Source organism: Arvicanthis niloticus, chromosome 15 (genome assembly GCF_011762505.2).
Source record: "Arvicanthis niloticus isolate mArvNil1 chromosome 15, mArvNil1.pat.X, whole genome shotgun sequence".
Taxonomy (NCBI): Eukaryota; Metazoa; Chordata; class Mammalia; order Rodentia; family Muridae; genus Arvicanthis; species Arvicanthis niloticus.
In genome coordinates, this window is record NC_047672.1 from 72868630 (window position 1) to 72888818 (window position 20189).

The window sequence follows — 20189 nt, forward strand, 5'->3', positions numbered from 1 at the left end:
TGTCTGGTGTGACTGCTGTGTTCTCTCTCTGCTCTAGGATTGCTGAGAGCAGTTGTAACAAGCTTCTCAAATTATGGAACCATGTGGTGTTATACCAACCCTGCTGTGCCAGACTGGTCCCCTTCAGAGACAGAGAGCCAAATAAGTCTTTCCCTTCCTTCCTTCCTTCCTGTCTTTTTTCCTTTCTTCCTGTCTTTTTTCCTTTCTTCCTGTCTTTCTTTCTTTCTTTCTTTCTTTCTTTCTTTCTTTCTTTCTTTCTTTCTTCTTTATCTTCTTCATCTTCTTTCCCTTCTTTATCTTCTTCGTCTTCTTCTTCCTCACATCCTCCTCCTCCTTTTTTCTCTTCTTCTGTATTTGTTCACAGAGATGAGAAAATTAACTAATACTACCAGGAAGTGGAGATTTATAGAAGTGTGGCTTTTCTACTTCACTATGAAGGTTGAGAAGGAGAGAGGGTGAATAGATGATGTTCAAGACTTGCTGGAGCGAAAAGTTGGTCTTTACCTCACCGCGAAAGAACTTCCTTCCTTCTTTCCTTCCTTCCTTCTTTCCTTCCTTCCTTCTTTTCTCCCTCTCTCCTTCTCTCCCTCCCTCCCTCCCTCCTTTCCTGCCCCCATCAAAAAATTCACCTTGTATGTAATATAGTGGATGCCAGTATATGCATAACATTGGGGAAACACCTGACTAATTCTAAATCACCTAAGCAAGTATGTTAGCAGTTACTTGAAGCCCTTCCCTCTAAGAGCCTGTATCAGTTTTTCATTTCCACACACTCAGATATTCTGGATACTCCATAAAGAAATAAAGAATGTGCAGCCTTTTGTATATGGCTTCCTCAACTCAGCCTAATGGTTTAGAGGACCATCCTCTATTGTAGTAAAGATCAGGGGACACACACACACACACACACACACACACACACTTGTGTGCACAATTTGTTTTTGAGACAAAGTCTCTCTGTGTAGCTTAGGTTGGCATTAGACCCATGATCCTCCTACTTTGCACTTTCCTGAGTATTGGGCAGTACAGATGTATGGCATATTAGCCATTATCCTTTGAAACACAAAGTTTTAATTTTGATAATATTCAGTCAATTAGTTTTTAACTTTTATAATTAATTCTTTTAGTGACATCTCTAAGATTCAATTACTGTATTAAATATCACAATGAGTCTCTATTTTCTTCTAAGAATTTTATAATTTTAGTCAAAATATTAAGTTCTATTTTTTGTGAATTTTTCTGTATGGTATATCATCTGGACCCAGCTTTTTTTATTTAGATTTTTGCATGTGAATATCCAGTTGTCCTGTCACTAGTTTTTTTTTAAATGAACAGTAAAATTTTATTTAAATTAATACTTAAAAATCAATACCTAAAGAAGATTGAAAAGTAATGAAACACCAGAAAGGAACGTCTTTCCTACAGACAGGAAGCGGAGAATCGCTGCTGTCTCTGGGGATGAGGGGCGGACTCGGGAAGTGATTCTGGGAGGGGAGACTAACCTGCAGCTCTCTGCACAGCAGCAAGGAGAAGAACTGGGTTTGGGTGAGTCTTTCTCCACTGAGGTGTCTATCATCCTGAAGGAAGTCAGTAGACCATTCTGTGTTGCCCACTGAGCTTCCAGTTCCATGCTGCTCATTTTCATGCATACATTGCCCTTCATGACTGTGGTTTCATAAGTTTTGAAATATGAAGTGCTCCTTCTCCAACTTTGTCCTCAAAACTCTTTACAGCCAGCTAACATTTTGGTAAGCATTGCATTGAGTCTGTATCAACTGAACCTTCAACTTGCCCTCTTAATAATATCAAGTGTTAAGATCCATGAGCACTGGTGTCTTTCCCTTAAGTCCCATTAACAGTATTTTGTAGCTTACGATAGCTCAAGTATCTTATTTTATCTGATGCTAATGTAAATGGGATTATTTCATTGACTAATTTTTCAAAGAATTCATTGGTGGATAGAAATACACGTGCTTTTAAAAAGTTGACATTAGATCCTAAATCTTATTAACCTTATTGTCTGTAAACGATTTGTTTTTATTTCTGTGTATAGATTCCCTAGGACTTTGTATGTATATAATATGCTGTCTGTACATTATAAAATAGAGATAGTTTCCCAGTCTGAATCCTCTTTTTGGCATTTCATGCTCAGTCTGGATTTTGTTTCTGGCCTAATTTTTAAGTCAGAAAATATTATTGGCCACATTTTATGCATGAGTAATGTTGAAGTTTTCGTCTTTTGAGGTCTATTGTAATGCTAAGTGCAGCCCCCCAAACCTGGAATCTGCATGTAGCCCATGAGACCCTGCCCACAAGTTAATTTTGATTGGTGAAGAAAGATGCCAATAGCCAATATCTGAGAAGAGACATAGATGGGGTTTAGACCCTGGGCTTGAGACCATGAGAAGAGGGGAGAGAAAAGCTGCCATAGGATATAAGAAGAATGTGCAGGAGATAGATAGATAGATAGAGAGATAGATAGATAGATAGATAGATAGATAGATAGATAGATAGATAGATAGAACCACCATGGGCTGGAGGCCAGAAGAACGTGGGGCAGAGGGATGCCTGGTTGGAGTTGAGAGCAGCCCAGATGGAACATTGAAATAATGAGTGATGGCCGCTTAGGGTTATCAGTAGGAAAGTAGTAGATTCTGACAGCATGGAGGGTAGGCAGCTACCCAGCTACTATGCTGCCTAAGGCATATTTAAAAATATAAAGGCTGTGTGTGTGTGTGTGTGTGTGTGTGTGTGTGTGTGTGTGTGTGTGTGTCTTTCATCTAGGAACATAAATGGTCTAAGGTGGGTAGAAACACTGAGCACAGACTTTTAATTTTTTTTTTTTTACTACAAGTAAACTGAGATTCAAGGACAGTATCTAAAGAGAACTTGTTTGGAGCCTGATATAGTTTGAGCCTGATATAGCTGTCTCCTTAGAGGTCTGCTAAAGCCTGGCATATACAGAGGTGGATGCTCACAGCTAACCATTGAACTGATCATGGGGTTCCCAATGGAGGAGTGAGAGAGCTCTGATGTTTGAAGGAGCTGAAAAGGTTTGCAGCCCCATGGGGAGAGCAACATGGGGGGGGGGATATGGGGAAAGGGGATAACATCTGAAATGTAAATAAAATATCCAATAAAATATATTATTAAAGAAGGAGAGAAACCTTGTTTATTTTTACCACTAGACTGAATATCAGAGCTTCGGCCAGTCCCTAGGATTGATTGATTGATTCAACTATGAATCCACAGAGTAATGCACCAGGTCTGGTTCATTACAGGTTCTATTATATGGCTGCTGAATGCATGTGTGACTAATTGGGTTTATGACCAGGCAGTATGTGAGGCTCCAACAACCAATCTTTTTCAGCCGCTCCGGTTTCTGGCCACAAATCTGTGAACATAGTAAGTGCGTTAGAATCCACTTTGTTTAACAACTCAGAATGAACTTGAGGATTTATGTCTAACCTGTGACTCACCTCTGAGTTCTTTTGTTCCCAGGCCTCAGTGTCAGGAATTTCCTTTTGGAGGTGTTGGGAAACTGTGAGCACTGTGGAGAACCTAAGAGGGTGGGTGGGAGGACTGTTGGGCCAGAGGATTAAGCAAAGCACAGAGAAGATGTGTATGAGTTTGGAATCAAGAGGGACTTGAATTGGTTCAGTTCTGATGTTTTTCATTTAAGCTGGGCGTTCTCATCAACTAGAGCTAAGCCCTGGCCTGAGAAGCCAAATACTTGGTCCTCTGTGTATCAGGCTACCCCTGGCTTCCTGAGAAACCACCAATCTCCAGCCTGCTGGATGTACACAAGAGTGCTCCCAGAGTCTTCTGAGGGAAATCCCATCTCTAACCAAGAACATCTCTTTGCTGATGTCTCACAGTGGCTGTTTTAACTGCCTTCTCTCCTTTATTGCCAAATGTGACAAATTTCTTCTTGATAAATTCAGACTAGATATTGATGCTTTTATCAGATTAAGATCCTGGGAAAAATTTTGTCTAGTGTGCTACATCCTAAAGCACTCAATGCCTGCCGACCCGAATTAAACAGAAGTCTCTATCTTTAGTTTGTTACCTCCTTCTTGGGAAACCGGATATGAAGTATCTAGCATGAAACTCTTTCTTTTACCTAGTGTCCATCTGCCTTTTGTGACTTTCTGGTCTATTTCTGAAACTCAGTGCCTCATATACCACAAACCTTTGTCCATAGTTCGTCTCTTAGCTGCACACTACTGTATCAGTCTTACACACACCCCTCTCACTTTTACATCTTTAACTGTGGGACCTTGTAAGGATAGCTTGGTTCCTAGTTGGGCACAAGTCTCGAACCCCCAACCCCAATGGGGCAACAGCAGGTGTTTGGCCCTGCCCCCAGACTCCAGGCTCCTGACACAAGGCCTTCCTCCCCTCCAAACTCCATTAACCTGCACCTTCCAGTCACTTAGGGCAATTCCCCCTCCCCAAAAGCACAGGTAGAGGGCATGACTATGGGCTTCAGCCTCAAGAGATTTCCATATTAATGAGTTACCTAAAGGCCAGAGGGTTTAGCTAATTGACCCTCCTCCCCCTCCCCCTCCCTATTTAAGTCAGGCCCTCCCTGGCTTAAGTGGGGGTGAACATCCAGACCATCTATCATCTGCCATATCAATAAAGCTCTTGGAACCCTGGACTTTCGTGGAGGACTTTTCTGCGTTCCAGCCCTGGAGGCTCCGTTCAAGCCAAGTGAGTAGAACAAGCAAGCACTTCCTTCAGATGCGCACTGAGGTCAATCGATCCCAGGCCCCCAGGCCGCCTCAGGGCCCGGGGATTCCCACACAAGAGCCCTGCATCCCTGCAGAACCCAAGACTGAGTGAGAATTCCCCCTGTGGGGCTCCCTGTACCCCCCTCCCAACCCCCCCCCCCCACTGCCCAACATAACAGACACTGCTCTGGCCCTCAGTTACCCCCACCCCCACCCCCACCCCCACCCCCACCCCCGCATTTAACCAGTCGTAGCTTGTTTCTACTGTAGTCAGTACTAGTGAGTTATCTCTAAGTATTCATTCTCTCGGTTTATTTTACCTCTGGCTTTAGATGAACATGTCACCACTTCTAATAAAGACCACATTCCTATACAGTTAGGTGATGTTACCAAGTTAACATTAAAAAATAAAGTATACAGGAAATACCTGGGCGGGCAGAGTTTTTAAAATGTAAAACATACCCTCTTTCTTCTCTTGATGTTTTTCAAACCTAGAAATGATGTACAGAATTATTAGTAGCCTTCTTGGGCCATTCTGAAGATGGCAGAGCAGAAAGGCAGCCGACTTCAGAGAACTGTGGAGCTGCTTGTTAGCCTTGCATCCTACCTCTGGGTTTCTCTTCCAGGGAAGAGAGTGAATATGGTGATTAAGCCACTGTTTTGTTTTTTTTGTTGTTGGTGGTGGTTGTTTGGGGGTTGGAAAGGTCCCTGATGTGATCATCTAGCTTACCAGTGTCTTCTCAGGCATGTTCCACACTGCTGTGTAGCTCATTACTTTCCTATTCTCTCCTGCAAGGGTCTTATTGGCTTGGTTTTTAGGCTTGCCCTTTTCTGCCTCACATTTCAAATATTCCTTCTTATAACTTTGAGATTCATTTACTTATCTTCTAATTTAACATTTTTACCTGTTTTTTAAACCTGTTTTTATGCCTATACTTCCTGGTTGTCTTTATTTTGTAGTATTTCAGCTCACAAGATATATCATCATTCATTGTTGTAGTTATCACCTGACTTGGTCTTCTGGAAGCCTTCCAAATGACCCTCAGAAGCTCTTGGTAACTTCTACCTGCCTGGGGCCTGGAGGCTGAACTGTACATGCACCATCACAGGTACCTTTGTCCTTGGCCTTTCAGCTGGGATCAGCCACTAGGAAGGCCTCAGTAGAGACAGTCCACCAGAAATCGGGTGAAGTTAGGAGCAACCATCCCTTGCTTTCCCACCCCACACTATGCTGTTAGCTGTGTTCTTACCTTCAGGTCAGCATCCATACTCAGACAGCCTTCTGCAGGGCTTTCTCCTTATGATGCTAATATCACTTTATCACTTCTACCCACTTTAGATACTGTAGCATGCTATCCACAGAACTTAAAGCACTCTATAATTAATTTCCTCAAATTGTCAGTCTCAATATTGCACTGTTTTACACTGGAACTCTGACTAGTATACTCAGTTAATACCATCTTTTTGCAGAGAAGAGTAAAAGGTTGTCATGCTCAGCCTGGTACTTCTTCAGGGAGGTAGAAGATGGAAAAAGCTATACTGCAGAATTTGGGAAAGTGCCTCCTAGAAAAGACTCTCTTATATCAAAATAGAAGTCTTGGAAGACCCCTACATCCCATTGTATACCCTGAAGTTCAGTCTCTCTTTCCAGGGATGAGAAATATTCAAGGATGTTGTCAATGTTTAGCTAGAGAAGTCTAAAGAGGAGCAAGATATGCAAGTGCATGCCGGTCCACCTGCCCTTCCAGCTGCACATTACCTCTGTGACTTCCAGAGCTTCCAGGATATAGCATACTAGCCCCATGGCAACAAGAGGGAAGGCAGTGCTATGCTGAAGGCAACACTGGGAAGATAACAGAACTAGATATTGTCCTACCAGCCTATTCTTATTTACAATCTTAAAGCACAGTTTCTCATCTGCCCTATTTCAGATATAGCCACCTTGTCTTCTCTAAGAGTTTATTATAAAATAGTATTAAAGTACAAAGTCAGTTCTAAGCTCTTCTTTAGCTCCTCTGGGTTTGGTTAGGCAAAAGGCAGTATCAGTAGGATTCCTTGGGTCTGTAATTAAACATGGTTGTTCAAACAAATACTTATCTCTTGCTAGCATTGACAACAATTCTTTGTCCAGGACAGCCTCTTAGCTGCTGTTGCTTCATGGTTGATAATAAACAAGGTCAACTCTCAGAAGACATTGAGTCTGTCTTCCCTAAGACAAATACATACAACACTATCACAAATAACAGATAGAAAATCTCTACTTGCATTCAGGAAGGTTTGGGCTTACCGTCTCAGCTTAGTATGCCTACTTCTTACTTCAGCATTCCAGTGAACACTGTGATGTAGCAACCTGGAGATTGCTATCAGTCTGTCTCTCTCTCTCTCTCTCTCTGTGTGTGTGTGTGTGTGTGTGTGTGTGTGTGTGTGTAGGAGTTGTGGTGCCCTAGCTGAAGAGATAAAAGAAAATGTCATTATAAAAAGTAACTCAAAGAACTGTTGTATGATTTCTATGCTTAGGTAGCTTGTACTCTTGCTTGACCTTCAAGTGATAAATAAAAAGAAAAATGATTGAGAATGTAAACAAGGCAAAACCAGACAACAATTACAGTATGTTAGAAAATTTGGAGAAATATATTAGACATACACCTGATCAACTCTGACCATTGCAGATCCAATATGAAGGAGGTATCCATAAAGGGTCTCGAGGTTGAATGGAATTAGCTAATATACATTGCAAATGTTACTCTTGTTATTTCTTATCTACAAGACACTGGTTACAATCTATTAATAGTGGATTTTATTTAAAAAGTGAAACTCATCTTCTCACAGCCTGTGGAATAGCTGGTTGTGGTGTTATCCATGCATTCCAGAGAGCAAAGTGAAACTCTATGTGTCCCAAGATCACACAGTGAATAAATGCTGATGTCAGGACTGACAGCCAAGGTGTGTCGGTCCAACCATAGGTGTCCTGTTTCCAGGCAGATGCCATTTTCCTCTGAGACACTAAAAGATGAGGTCACATTGTTTCACACAAGCAGTTCTTGCAGTAGCTTATGTTATATCACCAATAAGTGAAAACGATGCTTGTTAGACCTTCAGGCTGGCTTAGCATACATTTGGCAATTGCAATTAGGGGCACAGAAGATAACAACCCTACATATTCATTATCCATAAATTTCCTTGCAGTTTTTAGGGGAAGTTAATAAAAATACATATTTTGAAAGTGAAACAATAAAAAAAAAACAATTAAAAAAAAATAAAAAAAAAAAAAAGAAAGTGGAACAATATTCTGGCTGAACTACATGCTTTTGTAAATTCAGTGAGCAGAAAATGTGGGGAAACATAAGACATCTGAGCAGAAACCAAAAACCGTGCATTCCACTGAGACAAGCTTTTGCAAACACAGGAATAACTATATAGATGGAAGCACAGGACTCCTGAAGTCTTGGGTCCCTTTTAGTGATGTTTCCTAGGTTGTCTGCTGCTTATTTGCCAGAGAGTAAACATGGGACCAAAGTTCTGTTTTTGTCAGGATTAATCATTTTCTTCTTTATCTGCATCAAAGTTATTTGATATGGGAGAACTTCCTTTCTCCATTGGATTTGTTGTGTGCTTTTATTTCAATCAATCATAGTAAATATTGACTTGTACCAGTTGGAAGAGGGTTACAAAAAAATCACACTTGCAAAATCTTTACACCTTTCCAGAGAGAGAGAGAGAGAGAGAGAGAGAGAGAGAGAGAGAGAGAGAGAGATTATTAAAAAGAGGAAGTTTTTTATTTTTTCATATTATTTTAAAGTATTTTAAATTATTTTTGTTTCTAATTTAGTTTTGCAGTTCAATCATTGTGAGCATAGAGTTTGGAATCAAAATCCTGAGCTGATCTGTGGCTACAACATTGTCTGGTTGCCTAATATTGGGTAAACTATTAAACTGTATAAAAGGAGATAATAACAAGATCTATATTTTATAAAGAATTTATTTCAGTCCCTGGAACAAAAAAATCTTCATAAATATTAGCTATGCTATTATAATATTTTAATATATACATGTGGAAACTATGATATAGCTTTGCATAATCTAAAATCTTTGCTACCAAGTACAGAATCTAAATATAAATTGGTGCAACAATTTTCCTAAAAAAATGAATTCTTTAAAATCCTTAAACAGAAATGTTATTTGTACAAGGAAATCTAAGTTTGTTTTTTTTTGTTTTTTTAAATTTAGCCTTATGTGCCAAGATAGTTTGAATTGATAATCTAAAATAGTAAATGTACATTCACTTCAGGGGCCCATATTGCCCAATACATTTAATAATGTGGGATTAATATCTAACAATTGCAATGATTCAACAGCATACTCTTGTATATATGTCCACATGTGTAATGTGACCATCCATTTTACAAACAAGGAGACCCAGGCTGTCAGTTGTTGGTGCAAGCCCTTTTAAGTTACAAGCAACTGTAGACAATGTTGAGAATCATCTCTACATGCTTTCAAAAAGCTGATACCCAGGACTTAATGAGGCAGAATTTTCACAAATGAAAGTTCAAACATTTAGTATTGCGATATTCTGGTGAAAAGCTCCATCAAACTATGGTGGCTAACAGCTAAAATGACGCTGTCTAATATTGAGGTCCACGATAGAAGACAAATAGATAAGGTCTGTACTTCCATCCAATTGCTCCAGCTTGCTGTTTTGCCATCAGTTACAGCCTTGGCTAGGGAAGAGGAAATCCTCACTGCAACAATATTTTAGACTGGGTCTAGATAATTTATCAACAGCTGAACATTAGTTCTCACCATTCTGGAAGCTACGAAGTCCAAGGCACTGATCTAGTACCCAAGCTGGTCCTGTTTAGGATCATAGGCCACAATTTCTTAGAATGTCCTCATGTGGCAGGAGGGGTTAAGGAGTCTCTTCAAGACTATTTTTATAAGCACCAGCCTCATTCATGATAGACTACCAAATTAGGGACATATGAGCTAATAGTCACTCAAAGACCCTACCTTTAATGCTACATGCCACATTGTGGTTTAGACATTAACAGGTAATTCAGAGGAGTACAAACAGATCCTGACAGTCTCACTGTGTCATTAATACAGGAGAGAGCAGCTACAGTCAGTGAACAGAATATCAGAGAAGAGCAAGTTATGCAGAGAAAGCACTGGAGATCATCAGAAGGCTCTTTAAGTCTTTGGACACTACTAATCTATGCACATGTGTGTTGAAACTGCATACATGGGTGCCCATGCATGTGTGCGTGCATGTTATCCATAATGTGTGACAAAGCATAATCATTGCTAACACATTCTTCTGTTAGATGATTCAGTCACACTGTGATTTATTATTTGCAGTGAATGGAACTTTAGTTTTTATTATTGTTTATTTTTGGCTACTATCTTAGATACCTTTCTATTGCTGCCAGAAAACGTTGCCTATCTATCACAAAATAAAGATAGGGCATTAAATCAAGTGGGCAAGAACTCAAGTAGGAACCTGGAATTAGGAACTGCAGCAGAGACCATGGAGAAACACATCTTACTGACTTGTTCAGCCTGCTTTTTTATGCAATTAAGAAACAGCTACTTTTGCTAATCATTTAGCAAAAAATGTTACTAATGTGTTGAATATACCAGAGGATTTAGATAGGCATTTGCAAGAATGGATTGATGCTCTTTATCCTATTCAAATAACTGAAAAGAGGTTCAGAATTTAAGGGTAAGGAGCCATCTTGAGTGTCATGCCAACTACCATTGGATTCATGTTGTTTCTACAATTTACAGTGGTAGTCAGTATAATTAGAAAGAAATTTAATGACACATGCAGTGTATTTGGCATAATTCTAACATCTCTCAGGATATTTTAACGATACATAGGGAGTTTATGAATTTCAAGAATGCTGCTCTGCTGAGGGTTGATGTGATAGATACTGCAGATAAAATTACCCATGGCCTGAGGTCAGTATTGCTATTTTGGTCAAGCTTCAAAAATGGCATATATAGCTTGATCATGCTAGCCCTTTTTGTCCTGGGAATACTTTTATTCCTGCCCATTGTGTTAAAGCTTTTCTTTAACAACATCAACATGTTGGTAGCCAAGTACATGGCTTGAACCTGAAAATGGATCCCCAGACAGAGTTATTAAATTAACAGGATGGTAAGCCAAGGATGGGTAAGATTCTGCACAGAGCCTTACCAACCTAAGACATAAGTGCATTGCTTTTGATAATGAATATTTCATAATGGGTAAGGAAGACATTCTTCTCAGAATCACCTAAAACAGGCTCAGTCTTGTTAATGAAATAAAAAAGGGAGAGAGGAGGAGAGCCTTTGGGACTGCTTGGCAGGAATATGACATTGGCCAAGGACAAGGAAGTAGGCTTCAGGCAAGAATCTGACATTAGGCTAGAACAAAGAAGTAATGTCAGGTAGGAATCTCAATCTTAGGCTAGAACAAGGAAGTAATCTCAGGCAGGAACCTAAATATTAGGCTAGAACAAAAAAGTAATTTCAGACAGGAATCTAAATTTTAGGCTAGAATAAGAAAGTAGGCTTCAGACATGAAAATGACCTTGGGCTAGGACAGGGAAGTAGGTTCAGATACTTTGGTCATCCTGATAAGCCCCTAAAAACAGTGATCACGGGAGTGTTCACATAATTGGGTTTAATGCCTTGCTTGTTCTTTGACTATTTGCATTTATTGTATTGCTTATTCCTTGAGTATTTGCATCTATTGTAGACTCTCAACCTAGAACTGACCTTATTACATGAATTTAATCAAAATGGTATAAATGCATAAAAAAGAAGAAGGGGGAATGGGATAGGAGGTTCTATGGAGGGGAAATGGGGAAATGGGGAAATGGGTTGACATCTGTATTGTAAATAAATAAAATATCTAATAAAAATAAAGAACAGCCTTGCCAGCATCTAACATTGAACACTACCAAACACGTTCCTAGATAGAGTATGTTGACTTCATTTGATCCAGCAGTGCATGGGAGTTCTGTTTTTCCCCGTGCTTTTTCTAACACTTTATTTCTCATTTTATTTTATTCACCTTGGTGGCTCTGTAGTGATATCATGAGTTGTTTTCCCATCCCTGGTTATAATAATATCAAACATCTTTTCATGTGCTGATTAAACATATGGTTCTCTTTATTTTTCTTATAGATTTTAGGAATTATTTTATTAATGCTTTTTATTTAAAAAATCATTATTTTTGTTTATGTGTATGTGTGTGCATTTGTAGTACCTCAGAGGCTAGACCAGGGTATCAGGTCCTCTGGGTGTGGAGTGAGAGGCAGTTGTGAGCCGTGTAGTGTGGGTGCAGGGAGCTGCCATCCAGTGGTCTGAAAAATCAGTGCATGTCCTTAACCAACAGCACCTCTGTAGCCCCTACCCCATTTATCTTTTTGTTGTTGGTAGTTGTTTGGTATTTTGTTTCTTGTTTGTTTTTGAGACAGGTGTGTGTGTGTGTGTGTGTGTGTGTGTGTGTGTGTGTGTAGCACTGGCTGTCTTAGAACTTGATCTGTATACAAAGATAGCCTTGAACTTGGAGATCCATGTCCTGAGTGCTGGGATTAAAGGTTTCACCAGCACCGCCTGGCTTATCCTACCTATTCTGGATAAAAAACCTTCTGTGTGCTTCCTGCTCTTTTGCTACCCTCTTACACTCTGCACTTACCTTTTACTCCAATCCCTGTGCTTTGAAAAATAGTTCAAAAATTAATTTTCTGTAATTTGTTAATCTTTTCTTTGGAAATTGGGGCTTTTTACGCCCCATTTAATAAGCCACCATTACTTTATAATTACTTTATGTTATAGGGGGTTCTTCTTTCCTGTAGAATTCTTTCCTATCTTGGAACAGTCCAATGCTGGTCAAATTCCTCAGCTTTCTTCCTAATATGTTCAGCCACTGGCCCATAGTCATCTGCTGCCTACTCCTCTCCCTCTCTTCTGCACTGTTCTACCCTTCACCCAATCAGATGTCTTCTGTGAGTAAGTTCTTTGCTGCATCCTATTCTGTTCTATCTCTCTTAGTCTGACCTTGTGTCGACAACATGTTTGTGATTTTCCTGGCTTTAGAGCAAATCTCAACAGTCAAGTACGATTCTCTCAACCTTATTCCTCTCCGAGGTTACCTTGACACTCACAATCCCTTTTTATTTCCATAAATTTTTAGCATCAGTTGGTTAATTTCTATCCTTTGATGTAAATTGTATTAAATACATTCTAGAAGTTTTCCATCTCACCTAAAGTTTCAAATCTACTTTCACAGTTCTGAAACCCTCATCTTTTCATTTTTTTTTTTTTCATTTTACTCTTGGTAGGATCTGTGGTAATAGCTTTTGTTTTTCTTCAGGCAACACATTACCTGTATTTCTCTTTAAGTGCCATTTTAGTTTTATGACACAATATGTGTTATGTACTATATTTTCATTATTTTTTATTTCAGTATTTTCTAACCTCTACTATCATTTCTTCTGAGCCATAAGTATTTTTAATAAATGTGCAAGCATGAAAATTTTCTAGTTATGTGGAAGGGGAATGCTGTTATTGGTGTTTAGCTTAAATCCTCTGTGATCAGAGAATATGCTCTCAAAATTAGATCATACAAAACTTGTCAAAGCAACATATGGACTAGCACATGCTCGGCTTTGATAAATGGTGGTTTGGTTATGTAGGGGTGGGGTGTTATGCACATGACAACTAGGCCATGTGTGTTCTTTATCAAATATTTAATATCACTTTTGATTGTTAGGATTTACCAGCCTGTATCTGTTTGGTTCTTTTTAATTTTTTTCTCTGTTCACATTTCCTGTTTATCCTTTTAATCCCTTTAACTAATTTTAAATTAACAGCTGGCAACCCTGATCTTTGTGGTTCAGGTCTGCAATGCCCCATACAGGCTCAGTTTGAATGCTGGGTTCTCAGCTAATGGCACTGTTCTAGGAGGGTGAGGGGCCTCCTGGAGGAGGTGAATTACTGGGGGTGGATTTTTAAGGCCTACTGCCAGGCCCAGCTTCTGCTCTGATTTTCTACTCCCTAATGGCCATAATGTAAGGAAAGGCAGATGCACAACTGACATGATACAGCCACATCTGGCCACGTCTATCCCTCTGTGGTGAACAAAAAACTGGAATCTTGATCCAAAATCCCCCTTTCTTCATGTGACTTCCTTCTGTCAGTCATCTTATCACAGTGACAAGGAGGGTTGACTGAGGTAGATATGAGGTTGCCCACCTTCAACCCCAGCCCTTGGGAGGAAGAAGCAAGCAGAGCTCTATGTTTGAACCTGGTCTATATAGCAAGTTCTAGGTCAGCTAGGACTAGTAGAGATGGACTTTGTCTCAAAGCTAAAGAAAGAAAGAGAGAGAGAGAGAAAGAAAGAAAGACAGACAGACAGACAGACAGAAAGAAAGAAAGGCAGAAAGAAAGAAAGATAGATTAACTGCTACAATGAAACAATGAACAAACACTTAAGTTTTCTTATCCTGGATTCCAGCTAAGTCTTATTTTCTCATGTACACAAACAGATTCATTATTAGACACTGCATGTGAAAAAAATGGAGAGGAAAGTGAAGCCATGGGGAGTGTATGTTCTAGAGCATCTAGGTCACCTTCTGGGCAGGAACTGGGATGGTTTAGGGCTGGGTTTCATCAGGTGGCAGGACAAATCTGTGTTCAGTCTCCCTGCTGCTTCTGTATGTGCCTCTGAAGCATCAACTCACTTACACACCTTATTCTTCTTTTTTGACAAGGTTTTACACTCCAGACTTAATTGCAAAATGGTCTGCTTGGCAGCAGGAGAGTTGGTTCAGTTAGTAAAACACTTACCTTGCAAACATGAGGACCTGAATTAGGATTCCCAGAACACATGTGAAAACCAGGACATGGTGGTGTATTTGTGAAATCCTAGTCATGGTGAGATGGACAGATTCCTAGAGCTTGCTGGCCAGCTATCCTGACCTAGTAGGCAAAGTTCTAGGGCAATGAGAGACCCTGTTTCAAACAAAATATAGATAGTACCTGAGAAACAACACTCAAGTTTGACTTCCTACATCCACATAAATAGGCATGCATATATGTGCCAGTACACACATGTGTAACCCAACTACATACATACACACATAGAAATAAATCAGTAAATAAAATAAAAATTGTAATCAGCTTCCTATACACTGTGTAGAAGAATACTATCTCTCTTCAAAAAATGAAAACCAGACTTGCCCCTGAGGCTTTATTCCTCTCTCTATGGTATTTGCTCCATATGTTATAACTCTTAGGACAGGACATATGTTATAACTCATAGGACAGGAGCATGGCAGTGCCCAGGCAGGCATAGTGCAGGAGGAACTGAGTGTTCAACATCTTGTTCCGAAGGCAGACAGGAGAACACTGGCTCCCTCCTAGGAGGAAGCTCTAAAATCCCACCCCCACAATGACAGACTTCCTCCAACAAAGGTGCACCTACTCCAATATCTATAAAAGGAGAAAACAGGATATTTTATGATAAAGCCAAATTTAAACAATATCTTCCCCCAAACCCAGCCCTACAGAACATACTAGAAGGAAAACTCCAGTCCAAGGAGGTTAACTACACCTCACAAAACACATGAAATATAATCTTAAACCAGCAAAACCAAAAGATAATCATATACAGATACACACACACCACCACCACCATCACCACCACCAAATTAACAGGAATTAACAATCGATGCTCATTAACATCTCTCAACATCAATGGGCTCAATTCTCCAATAAAAAGACACAGGCTAACAGAATGGATATGAAAACAAGAATCGATCGTTCTGCTGCATACAAGAAACACAGCTCAGCACTAAAGGTAGACATTACCTCAGAATAAAGGGCTGAAAAAAGTTTTCAAAGCAAACAGACTTAAGAAGCAAGCTGGAATAGTCATTGTAATATTTAACAAAATAAACTTCCAACAGAAGAGATAAGAAAAGATGCTTCATACACATCAAAGGAAAGATCCACTAAGATGATGTCTAAAATCTGAACATCCATGCCCCAAACCCAAGGGCACCCACATTCATAAAAGAAGCTTTACTAAAGCTTAAGCCACACACTGAAGCCTGTACATTAATAGTGGGAGACTTCAACACCCCACTCTCACCAATGGACAGGTCTTCCACACAAAAATAAGCAGAAAAATAATGAAACTAACTGCCATTATGAATCAAATAAACCTAACAGACATTACAGAACATTTAACCCAAACACAAAAGACTTCTTCTCAGCAAATACACCTTCCTCAAAAATCACCATATACTTGGCCACAAAGCAAGTCTCAACAGATACAAAAAAATTGAAGTAACACCCAGAATCTTACCAGACTACCATGAATTAAAGCTGGACTTCAACAAGAATAGAAACAAGAAGTCTATACACTCATGGAATCTGAACAACTCTCTACTCAATGGTCTCCCAGTCAGTGAGGAAATAAAGACATTAAAGAGCTCAGTGAAAATGAAGGCACAACATACCCAACTCATGCCATGCTAAAAGGAAAGCTCAGAGCAGTAAGTGCGCTCATAACGACATTAGAGAAGTCTCAGACACGAGACTTAACAGCAAACCTGAACGCTCTAGAACAAAAAGAAGCAAACACACCCAAGAGGAGATGACAGAAAATATTCAAGCTCAGGACCGAAATCAACAAAATAGAAATAAAGAGAACAATAAAAGAGTCAATGAAACAAAAAATTGGTTCTTTGAAAAAATCAACAAGATAGACAAACCCTTATCCAAACTAAATAAAAGACAGATGGAGAATTTCCAAATTAACAACATCAGAAAGGAAAAGGGAAACATAACAACAGACACTAAAGAAATAAAAAAAAAATCATACTTTTTTTTGAAGCCTTACTTCAAAAACCTGTATTTCAAAAAATTAGGAAATCTAAAAAAAAAATGGACCATTTTCTTGATAGATAGCAATTACCAAAATTAAATCAAGATCAGATAAACAATTTAAACAGATCTATAGCCCCAAAAGAAAGAAATAGAAGCAGTCATTAAAATTCTCTCACTGTGTCTACACACACACACACACACACACACACACACACACACACACACACACACAAATCCCAGGGCCAGATGGCTTTATAGCAGAATTCTACCAAACTTTCATAGAAGAGTTTATAACAACACTCCTTAAATTATTCCACAAAATAGAAACACACACACACACACACACACACACACACACACACACACACAGATACACACACACACAAATTTGCACATGAAACACATCTGCACCCATGCACACACTGGAGGTAGGAAGAGAGATTGGTCCCATTTTAGGAGAGACAGAAGGAGGCTGCATGGCCAGAATGTGAAGTAATATGTAATACTTGAGAGCAAGAAGAAAGCAGTTATATAGCCCAAGAACACAATTTCTACAATCAATATCAAGGAATTTGGGAGCAGGTCTTCCTTTAGTTGAGCATCCAGATGATGCTGCAACTTGCTAACATGCTGCTAAAAAAACCACCCAAGCCATAACAGGCTCCTAATTCACAGGAATTGCCAGAATAATACATTTGTGTTTTAAGCTGTTTCGTTTATAACATTTTATTACAGTTCTGCATTGCTTAATGGCAAATGTTCATTCTGAGAACTGTATGGTTATGTGATTTTTGCCATTATACAAAACCATAGTCTATTTGCATAAACTAAGATGGGTCCTAATGTCACCAGGTAATATAATATTATGGGATCCCTGTTTATGTGTAGTCCATTGCAAAGCAAAATATTGTTATGTGATGTAGGACTGCACATACATGCAAACACACACGTACAGAGAGAGACAAGAGACAGAGAGAGGGAAGGAGAAAGGAGGGAAGGACAGAGAACACGATTGGTCAATTTTTAAATGAAACAGGAAATATAAGGATTCATGCTTTTTTATGCTTGGAAATATAAAACATCTATTTTCAACCTCTTAAATTTGGTCAAATATTCTCCAAAAAAAATACTACTAACCAGTTTCTGGGGATAGTGAGATGCTCAACAGAAACTGCATCCACTGCCATGCCTGATCTCAGTTTGAGTCCCCTGTGGAAGAAGAGAACCCATTGAGTGTCCTCTGGTCTCACATACCTGCACACACATGTGTACAAAATAAAGTGGAAATAGGGGTTAACATGATTACATTTTATTGATACATGTATGAAATGCTCAAGAATAAAGAAAAACAATGAAAAAGAGGGATTTGAGAGATTTCTAAACACTTAGAAATACTTGCCACTCTTGTAAAGGGCCTGGGTTCAGTGCCCAACACCCACATGGCAGCTCATGACCAACTGTAACTTCATTTCCAGGGAGTCTGACACCCTCTTCTGGTGTCCATGTGCACCACACACACACACATGAGGTACGTACATCCATAAAACATTCACACATACACATGAAATAGATGAATCATTTTAAAAATGAAAAGGACTTGTTTTAAAGAAAAACAGCTGAACCACTATTTAGCCTAGGACTGAAGACTGATACAATATGGATACTCAACAACTTTCCCAAACAGATGTTAATCTTACTGGATTGTCATAGGCTCCTTGCTGAGTCCTGGGCTTTTTAGAGTTAGGGAGCTGTCACACAGCAGCCTGTAAGGACTTGGAGCTGGGAAGGGAGCTTATCCAGATGACTTGAGGCTATGACTTTCTTTAAAATTTGTAGTGGAAGTTTCTGGCTATGTCTCATGACACAGACTCACACATTGTTTTGGACACCTGATGTTTGGAGAAAGTATAAACAGGACTCAAGGGACAGTGACAGGCTCTTGTATAGCTATCCTTGCAACACTTTACTTCATTGGTCTCAAGTCTTCATCTTCAATAATCTTCTCTTGGTTAAGAGAGGCACAGCAGAGAATTTCTCCTGGCATCCAGGCTGGTTTTGGTCTTGCTTGCTGACTCATGCCAATTTGGCAGAGGCCTGGCTGTTTCTGCTGGATCATGCCACTGCGGCTGATTCATGTTTGCAATCTGACACTACTGAACTGGACTGCTGGTATCCTGACAATGGAGATTGGAAATACCCCCAAAGAACTACTTCTAAACAGGTCCCCATTCCCTCATCCTAGTTACCATCTTTTCTCCCCTACCTTTGGATGGTGGGTTGGAAGGGGCTAACCCCTATTAAAAGTAGGTTTTGAAAACATCTAAGCCTACAAAAATCTTTTGTAAATGGAGCAAACTTTAATAAGACTCATTCCAAATCTACAGAACGTTTAAGAATTTTTTTCTGATGAATGCTTTGCCCCCTGGAACTAACAACCAAGAACAATTGATCGTTTCTAAGGGGGCAGTACTGGATTTCTGTTAAGCCATCATAGGATGTGTATCAGATATTTCTCCATAACTACTCTGCACCAATTAATGCTGTCTACTTTCAGTCTTTTAGATATCTTCCTGACTTCTATTCTCTCCCTCTCTCCTCTCTGAGGGCTTGTTAACCTTCTACCACCACCACCAAAACGAAAAACAGCCAAATACTTTGTGTTTTGCTTCAAAGCTCTGGTTCCTGAAGAATTCATGCTGCTGTGAAGTAGTAAACACTTGCTCTCAGATCAATTTTCTGACATAGGTGCTCCTGGAGGCTTCTCTGAATATGCATGGAGTAAGGAGGGAAGGATTGGGACGAGGAGAGCTGACCAATTGCCTTTTGTAATCCCTATCCTCAGGCTGAAGTATATCTGAGTGAGGCAAGCAGTGTGCACACATGGCTGTCATTTTGATCTATTTGAGCACCAGTATATGCCTCGCATACTTCTTAGGGTGGGATTAGCTATCACCCAAACTGTTAGCCACTTAATCAAACATCGGTTTCAAAGGCTTTGTTGAAATGCTATACCAAGCAGACATTCAAGCAATTTCTTCCTTAACCCCTTTTCTCTGAACTTGTACAGAATTCTCCCTGCTGGAAGAACTTTGTCTTTTTGTAACCAACCCACTTCCCTTGTTTAAAAGGAAAATAGAGAGAACTCTTTTGTACCAAATACAGAGGGAGGAAGAAAGGAAAGTACACCTCAGACATTTTGGGAAAACAGTTCACAAGCTGGCCCTCATCACGCATCAGCTCCATGCTTCGGTCACTTAGCAGTCCTAGATAGACAGCCCACAGGCAGTGCACTTTCTCATGTCCTTGTTAGCATTGCCTCAAACCCTGTACAGGTGTAGACAAAAGGTAAGAGAAGCAATCCATTGCACAAATACATTCTCTCAGAGAAGTTTCATAAAGGAAAATGTAGAATGACCAAGCTGCATAATTCCTCCCCCTGCCCTCCCCTTCCGCTTCTCCTCTCCCTCCCCTCCCCCTCCTCTTCCACTTCCTCCTCCTCTCCCTCTTCCCACTCCACCAGAAAGTGTGCACTTTCTTATAAGGAAAGTGCCAAGGAGAGTTGTCTAA

The 20189-nt window shown here is 39.7% G+C and overlaps 1 long non-coding RNA gene across 1 annotated transcript; it reads right to left on the bottom strand.

The window, feature by feature from the left end:
- Positions 1–3144: 3144 nt before the first annotated feature.
- On the bottom strand, positions 3145–7121 carry LOC143434449 (uncharacterized). Its single transcript, XR_013103924.1, has 4 exons — positions 7024–7121; positions 5199–5227; positions 3480–3582; positions 3145–3394 (listed from the first exon to the last, which is right to left on the bottom strand). It is a non-coding gene; the product is annotated as an uncharacterized LOC143434449 (long non-coding RNA).
- Between the last annotated feature and the right edge of the window lie 13068 nt (positions 7122–20189).